Source organism: Protomyctophum parallelum (genome assembly GCF_964188405.1).
Source record: "Protomyctophum parallelum genome assembly, chromosome: 16".
Lineage (NCBI taxonomy): Eukaryota > Metazoa > Chordata > Actinopteri > Myctophiformes > Myctophidae > Protomyctophum > Protomyctophum parallelum.
Window position 1 is genome coordinate 11,125,710 of NC_139711.1, and position 8,416 is coordinate 11,134,125.

The 8,416-nt window shown below is 40.3% G+C and overlaps 1 pseudogene across 1 annotated transcript; it reads left to right on the top strand.

The window, feature by feature from the left end:
- The first annotated feature begins 5,942 nt into the window (after positions 1–5,942).
- LOC310873228 (chemerin-like receptor 1) lies at positions 5,943–7,074 on the top strand (annotated as a pseudogene). The gene has a single exon. The product of its transcript is annotated as a chemerin-like receptor 1 (transcript).
- Positions 7,075–8,416: the final 1,342 nt, after the last annotated feature.

Below are 8,416 nucleotides of genomic sequence, written 5' to 3' on the forward strand. Positions count from 1 at the left end.
TCTTTGACTAATTAATAGCCATGCATCAGTAGCTCCAAGAAATATGAATGAATGCATTTTTTATTTATGTCTATATAAGAAATGGTAGGCATACCTAATTAAAGACAAATGCAAGATGACTCATAATGAAAGAACATAACACTTCATTATCTGGTACAAGACAACATTCATACCCTATTGGATGTGTATTATTTGTTATTATATATCATATATGCACAATGCCGTGGTTGTTTGAACCTAATGGTGCAGTGCCTAGTCAAGTGTGCATGCTCAGTAGAGCGCAGATCTCTGCCAAGAGGCATGTCTGTCTCAAAGTGCATATTTCTATACTGTATTTGTATAGTAAAATCTCCATCCCTCAATCCCAATGACAGCGATGTCTATATTGCTTTAAATGAATGGGATAGAATTACTACAAAAATGTCACTACTACCTCACACCCCAAACATAAATTCCACCAAGGCCGAATGAGAAAACCACACCAATAAATCATCATCATAAATTGTCAGTGTTATTACAGTACTTTAATTATACTACATTGTAATAGCAGGCCACAATAACAAATGCAAAACTTTATTACCACGTTGTAGCTCACAAGCTCAGGTGTGTGTGTGTTTGATTGATTGATTGATTGAAATATTTATTAACAGTTTGCAGAATTACAGTACATTTCAAGCACAAACTCAATACAAAGACTTGTTAACTGTGAGTGGACGACCCAATTAAGCATTACACTTGTTTACAAGAGGGTCCACCTTGTTCAATTCATCAAAACATTTAGAGACGTACAAATAGACACTTCTATATAGTCAAAGAACAGAACAGGAATTCATCATAAAGGAGGTAAAAAGGGAAAATAAACATATACAGTGAGGGGAACTAGGGGTGGGCGGTGGGGGGGATTCAGATTTTACAGGGGCCAGTTTCGAATTGCAGCCGTCCGTAGGTGCCCTTTGAGAGCGGTTTTGAAAGAGTCAAGGGATTTGCATGTCTCAATGACTGTTGGTAGGGCGTTCCACATTTGTGTGTGTGTGTGTGTGTGTCTGTCATGTTCTGTAAGGTCATGGAGCGAAATTTGCCAATTTGGTGGCTGCCCATCCGCCTTATAGGCTCTACTCTACTAACTATAGCCAATACCAATGCTTGCCAATACCAATCCTCCAACCGCCAATGTTTGACCAGTTTTTGCCAGGTGAAGCCTGGCCTACAACCTCTGCTGTTGGCTTTAGTGACCAAGTCATGAATGGCTGCCCCTAAGCCAATGGTATACTCTGAAAAGCTTCCTAAGCCAATGGGAGTCTGCACCACTCACTACAATCACATAGTAGCGAGTCGCGACCTAGTCATGATTGGCTGCCTCCTAAGCCCTGCCCCGCACCGCGTAAGTCTGCACCCACACAGGCACACTGCATGCAACGCCAGCAGCTGCTAATGTCTAATGTCTTCATCAGGCTTTTTTTTTTTTTGCCTGATGAGGACATAGAGTCATAGACAGTCAAGCTCTACAAACTTAGTGTGCTGATGTTCTTCCTCTTCTTTGATGCAAACGATACAGAGACACCTCCCTGACAATAATGCAGAGACAGCTTGTTTATTTTTGGACCACAATGCTTATATGAAACGATTTTAAGATGACACCATAGAGAAATGACTTCCGTGAACCAGGGGATAAGTGAATGACGTCAGGACTTCGGTGCTCTATATGGGGTAAAAAAAAAAAGAAAAGGAAAAAAGTGGGACAGATGCATGACGAAAAGCACTTGTTTCACCTGGCATTTAATGATACACGTGTCATTCTTATATTGTCACTTCACTGTAATCTGGAGACCCCCCGAAAATCACGTGGGGACCCCCCTGGGGGTCTCGACCTACAGATTGAACCACTGATCTATGCATGTAATATATATATATATTAGGGGTGTGCTGAAATATCGATATTGCGATATATATCGATACGTCGTCCCGCGATAAATAATCAATATTAATTTGAAATAAAATAATGTTGTTCATAATGAAGTGATGAACAACAAGTCATGTTTAGAAAAGGAGGAAATGAAAAAAAAAGAGAAGCAAATCCCACTCACATTCCACAGCAACCAGAAGTAGGGGAAGACAGATCCCGTGCCGTCGGAACAACACAATGACACATACAGCACACATACAGACAGATGCAATGACCAACGCTGCCTCAATTCCTAAATCACACAAAACATCTCATTCTTAACCTGATTATATAAAGAACAAACTACAACTTGCTTTGAAGCTCAAAAAGCCAACCTCCGTGTTCACCGTTTAATAGCTTATATCTCCATGGGCAGCATACGGTGAGCGGTTAGGGACAGTCTACAAAGTGCAACACCGAACGTGAAAATATTCAATAACTTCCATTTATAGTCCGAATATCACCACCAAATTTACATCACACATCAATGGTGTACTTGATTGATTGAACTACAGCATTTACTTGCAAAAGAAACCAGCCTACTAATTAGCCTACTTTTGTGCCCAACCAAACTTCCCAAGACCATCTGTAAACAATTCCCCCCCTATCACACCCACACTGAACATCATTTATTTAATCATATATTCAGAACGGGTAAGGACTAGTATATATAAATTCCTAACCCCAAAGGGTGATGATGGCAAGACATTCGTCATGCATGAAACCTAGGAGGGAGAGTGGGTACTGGGTAAGTGATGGCAACAGACAGATGGATATGCATTGAACTCAAAATGCTTCGACAAATATAAGTGCATCAAGTCAAATGGAAAAAAAGGTAATTAGATTATGCACAGTGAATGATTATGCCCAAGAAAAATATGGTTAAGCGCATTTAAAACAGTTGGGAGTTGTCCGCAAAAGCACAGAGATGGTCCTTTCCCCTCCCCACTTAGTTTGTTACACATGCTGTACAGCAACAGTCCCTTAGCAATTTGCTGAGATATTCATAAGATGCTGATGTTAGAATGGCCGCTGAAGCATGCACTCATATAACTGAGGCCACACACAGCATACCTCCAGAGTGAAGATTCTGATACCACATTTTTGGGGTTATAAGAGAACGCTTCTGTTGCTTACAGTGTTCCTGTTAGCGTATCATAAATTATAATTTAATAGAATATATTTAATTGAACATATATCCCCAAAATGTCTCCCTGCCTCTGATTTTGTTGATTTTAAAACTAGATAATACAAGAAATGTGTGATATATTTAAGGGGACAAGCCTGAAGGGCAGGGTCCCTCATTGTTTCTCTATTTAGTCTGGTTGCCCTAAAAGGGCAGACTAATAGTACTTATAACACTTTTTATATTCTTCTAGAGTAACCTTTTTTTGGTTCGCTACTCCTCCCACAGTCTCAAATTGACCAGCTTCATCAGAAAAGTTGTGCTTGTATAAGAGAAATGTGGTATTGTTTAATTGATATTAATTTATTTGTGAATTAAATTTCGCCATTGACATGAATGGGAAAATGTGAAAAATCACATTCAAGTCATCGGAGACTGTAAGAACTATAGTTACAAAACTTGGAGGGTAGGTTCATAATAATTACTAAAATTAATTAACTTATAATGTTATCGTTCAGCCTCATGGTGGCGCTAAAACAGCCCACTTTACGTTTTGGCTTATAACTCTTGAACCGTAGGTTGTAAAATCTAACACATCTCCCCATATAGGCCATGCCCATTTCCGTCAGGATAGATTTTCCGCCATTTTGAAGTTTCTCCAAAACACACTTTTTGCTCCTCCTACAGATTTTGTCCAAATCTCACAGAAATCGGTGCACATTATCTCCGGACCTATCTGATTAAAACACCAGCAGCAGAATTTTGGTAGTCCGTATTGTTCGGACGTAATTGTTGTCCGAAGTTGGTTGGAGGGGCCTATTTTACAAAAAATGCCACAAATAACAAACGGAATGTCCAATCCATCCCACATTTATGTCGCGGGTGGTTTAATCTACGCAGAGCCAAAAGCAATTCCATTTTCATCCATAGGGGCCGTCGCAAATGCAAAAAATTTAACCGTTTTTTGCAAAAACATGATTTTTGGGGGTGACTGCGGCAACCACACTGACTTTACTAGTTCTCTTCTTCTTTGGACACCTTTTGCAGTTCTTTTTTTTAAGATTTGTTTTTGTTGACCTTTAGATCTCCCACCATTTTGAATTATATGAAAAACAGTTAACACAACGGATGCGTTTCAAAAATATTTCAAAATATAGGCGCTATGCCAGCAGATATAGCAGATTTTACTCTGAAAGGTCCCCCCCTTCCGTTTCCCCCAAAAATCGGGAGGCCAAATCTTCCATTCTTACCTCATGCTGGTCACGCTAAGTCTCTCTAGAAGCGTTTATATTCCAAACGAGATGCATGCTGAAGTCAGAAATTAAGACGGAACATTGTCCTTCTGGTGAAAAACCATGGAGAGTTAGCAGCCATTCTTTTGGAACTGTAAACAAGGAAGTGAACAGCAGCGCGCATGCGCGAAACAGCAAGGAGTACGGTGCAGGAGAGGCAAAAAAACTAAAATATTGATTTTTATTTTGTTTTTTGTTTTACTGTATATCAATAAAATAAAAGCCCTAAAGATGTGATAAAACCAATCTACTCTCAAAACACACACAACTTTCTACACGTGAACTTTGGACTTTGGATCGACAAAAAAAAAACTGTGAAATGTGAATAAATTGGCCACCTAGCCAAAACCTAAGGTTTTTTACCCCAGGGGTTAACTGGGGACAGGGAGGAACTCCTTATGGTCAGCACGACAAAACAACAAAATAAGTGATATTTGAATTAAGTGAAATCACTGAAAATACCTTTACCTTTATTTGTATCCATGTTTACTGATATTACATTCTTTTACATGATTAAACTAAGTAAACAGTACTTTTTCACACTGCACTGTCCATTGTCAAGTTCTATGGCAGTTTTTCAGTAGTTATTTATTTTTGTGGTACAAGGTTAACTTGGAGCCCCAGAATTGCTAAATCCGCCCTTGTGGGTTAATCTTCTTTGAAATTTGTTTATTAGAAAATAAACAAATTGAACTTCCCCAAATGTGTTCCCCTTTCACACGGCTATTATTTTGACAGCTCTACAAAGATCCACTATGATTGGCTATCATGCATATGCCATCTACTGTATATACGGTGCTATACTCTAAGTTGCTCTGAACTCCTCAGTGTTCACTGACCACAGTTTGAACAAGACAATTCTCTAACTGACGCCTCTTCAACACTTTGAAACGGATATGTTTTATTTTACTTTCTTTATTGTATAGACATGCTTGTTATCTAGAATATAAAGAGTTATTCAACACTTATTTTAACATAAATAAATATATCACTTACAAAATGCTGATGTGTGAAACTTCATAGATTTTAATTTATTTCTTTGTTTGAGTAATGGAGAGAGCTATGAGCATCTTGGCAGGTATTCATTGATCTTTAGAATATCTCATCTGTAAGAAAACTTAGCAGGTGATTGAGTCCAAAACTGACAAAAATCGTTACACTTTAGGAGTCAGATTTTTCATATTCCTTTCCGACTGACTGCAATTTGCGGCCCCGTTTTTATTTATTTAAATAAGCCATCTACAAGCTCACAGCGTTGTGTGCTTGCTTGTAGGTTGGTTATAAAAAAGGAAAAAAGTGTATATGAAACAATTTAAAGGAGCATTCAGTTATTTGGGTGATTTGGAAACCCCCCCGGTCCGTCCCGTTAACAAGATGTGCACATGCACGCACTACAGTGGGGGGACACGAGACAGGCCAACAGCACGCACACCATATATATATATATATATATATATATATATATATATATATATTTTTTTTTTATTATATATATATTTTCCCCTGGCACCAAATATTTTCAGTATAATAATAATACATGCCATGGTAAAACAAAGTATTTGTTATTTTACGTTTTAGGACGATGGAGATTATGACCACAACTGCTGTTTATCACAATAAAGAGATGGATCTGTCTAGTGGAAACGGCTCTTTCTGGAAAGAAGAGAGGATGAATATGATTCGGCTAAACTCGGCTAAATCCATTAAGATCGTGTCCCTGGTCATTGACAGCCTGGTCTCTGTGGTCGGCGTGATTGGGAACGGTGTTGTCATCTGGGTGACAGGCTTGAAAATGAAAGCAAACCGTCAACACCATTTGCTACCTCAACCTCGCTGTGGCCGAATTCCTCGCTACAGCGTTTCTGCCCATGAAAATCACACAGAGCGCTCTGGACCGCCGTTGGCCTTTTGGAACATTCATGTGCAAATTGGAAGGTATAGTTTTCTACATGAACATGTATGCCAGCATATACATCTTGGCGGTAATCAGTGTTGACAGATGTGTACGTGTGGTGTGTCCAGTGTGGGCCCAGAACCACTGCAGTGTCAGAAAGATGTATCGGGTGAGTCTGGGTGTCTGGATCCTGGGCCTGGCTCTCAGCTCCCCTTACTTTATCTTTAGGGACACACGGACCTCTGACCATGATAAGGACATCACCCACTGCTACAGCAACTTTGCACTCAGCGATGTCGACAGTAGGTCTACACCCGTACTAAATCAGTTATATAAATTTCGATACAGGGTCATGATCATCACTCGCTTCCTCATAGGATTTGTGGTCCCTTTCACCGTCATCGTCTCCTGCTATTCTGTCATCATTTACCGGCTCAGGAATAATGTCTCGCTGGCCAGCCAATCAGGTCGCTCCTTCAAAATCATGGCAACTGTTATTACTGTGTTTTTCCTGTGCTGGGCGCCCTATCACGTCATGTTTCTGATTCACTTTGTGAATCTCCTGGGGACAGGATCCAGTAAAAAACTGGATCTTGTGGTCCGCATCGGGTTTCCCATAACTAACAGCCTGGCACTTCTCAACATCTGTCTGAACCCACTGCTGTACGTGTTCATGGGTCAGGATTTCAAGGATGTATTCGGCAGGTCTATCCTAAAGGTAATGGAGAAAGCCTTTACTGAAGAGCTGCCTCAGACCAAGACTTCCACAGACCCAGCCATCACCCGTCAAGAGACTGCCTTGTCTGAGACACTGGTTTAGGATGAGTCTTTGGATGTACTTTAATTCCTGTAGAACCGTAAATATTTTTTTCTCAGTACAACAGTATTGTTGTATACATGCATCTTTAAAGTTTGAGTTTTTATTTTTCTCTCTGCTCTCCCTCTCCCTGTCCTCCCTTCTTTTTTCTGAATAACAAAATGATGAGCTTATGTAAAAAATAAACAGAAACCATGAACCAAAAAACATTTCACCCACTTTATAAATGTAAACCAGTGATGTGACAATAAAGTCGATTTTTGATTCAGGTTTCAGAGTTTGTAATTGTACACAGCCATAAAACGTGTGTGTGTGTGTGTGTGTGTGTGTGTGTGTGTGTGTGTGTGTGTGTGTGTGTGTGTGTGTGTGTGTGTGTGTGTGTGTGTGTGTGTGTGTGTGTGTGTGTGTGTGTGTGTGTGTGTGTGTGTGTGTGTGTGTGTGTGTGTGTGTGTGTGTGTGTGTGTGTGTGTGTGTGTGTGTGTGTGTGTAATTATGATCAGGGGTGCAAATATCAGGGGTGTCCAGCCCCGAATTGGGGCAAAACTTCATATTTATGATTTTGAAAGTCAACAAATCGTGCTCTTGTAATCTAGATGATGTGTACTAGGCCCATGGAACAAGTGTGTTCTCTTGTCCTCCATTGCAGCAGATTAATTATCTTATCTAATGCTGCCTTAAGTTGCCTACAGAACTGAACAGCATACGTAAGGAAGTGTGTTCTCTTCCGTCCTCTGTTGCAGTAGTTACAGAACGGTAAATGGTCTGCAGTCATACATGTTATTGTCCTACTCTTAACTGATATTTAAAATGCTGTGTTGCACAACACATGCACGCATCCGCCTGGGTGACTGGCAGACTACTGGGCGAGTGCTGGCACTTTGGCATGGGGGGGGGCTGTTGAGAACTCTAGTTTTCGCCAGTATGAATGTACAGGTATCAGTCAAAAAGGAGACATCGAAGAGGAAGGACGGGTGGGGAAGAATCAACATGGAATGTCAGAACAGGTCAGCTCCATATATGGGGATCTAAGGGTTTGAGATTTGAGGTCAGATGTATAGTTGCTGGCCTGCTCCATATGCACTGCAGATCTAGGTGATGATCCAGTCTTCTCCATGTATGGCTATCCAGGGTTTGATGAGGTCAGTGTCGTGATCTTCATATATGGAGACGGCCATATATGGAGCGTTTCACGAGGCGTGACGGACTGACGTCTGTCACCTTAGTTATTTATCAGCTTGTGTCGGCAATATCATGTCATTTTTGAGGGGCGCTAGCCCATACAGGTTTAATATTTGTCTTTAGTTAAATGTTTGTTTAATAAACGCCATTGACAATGATGGGAAAA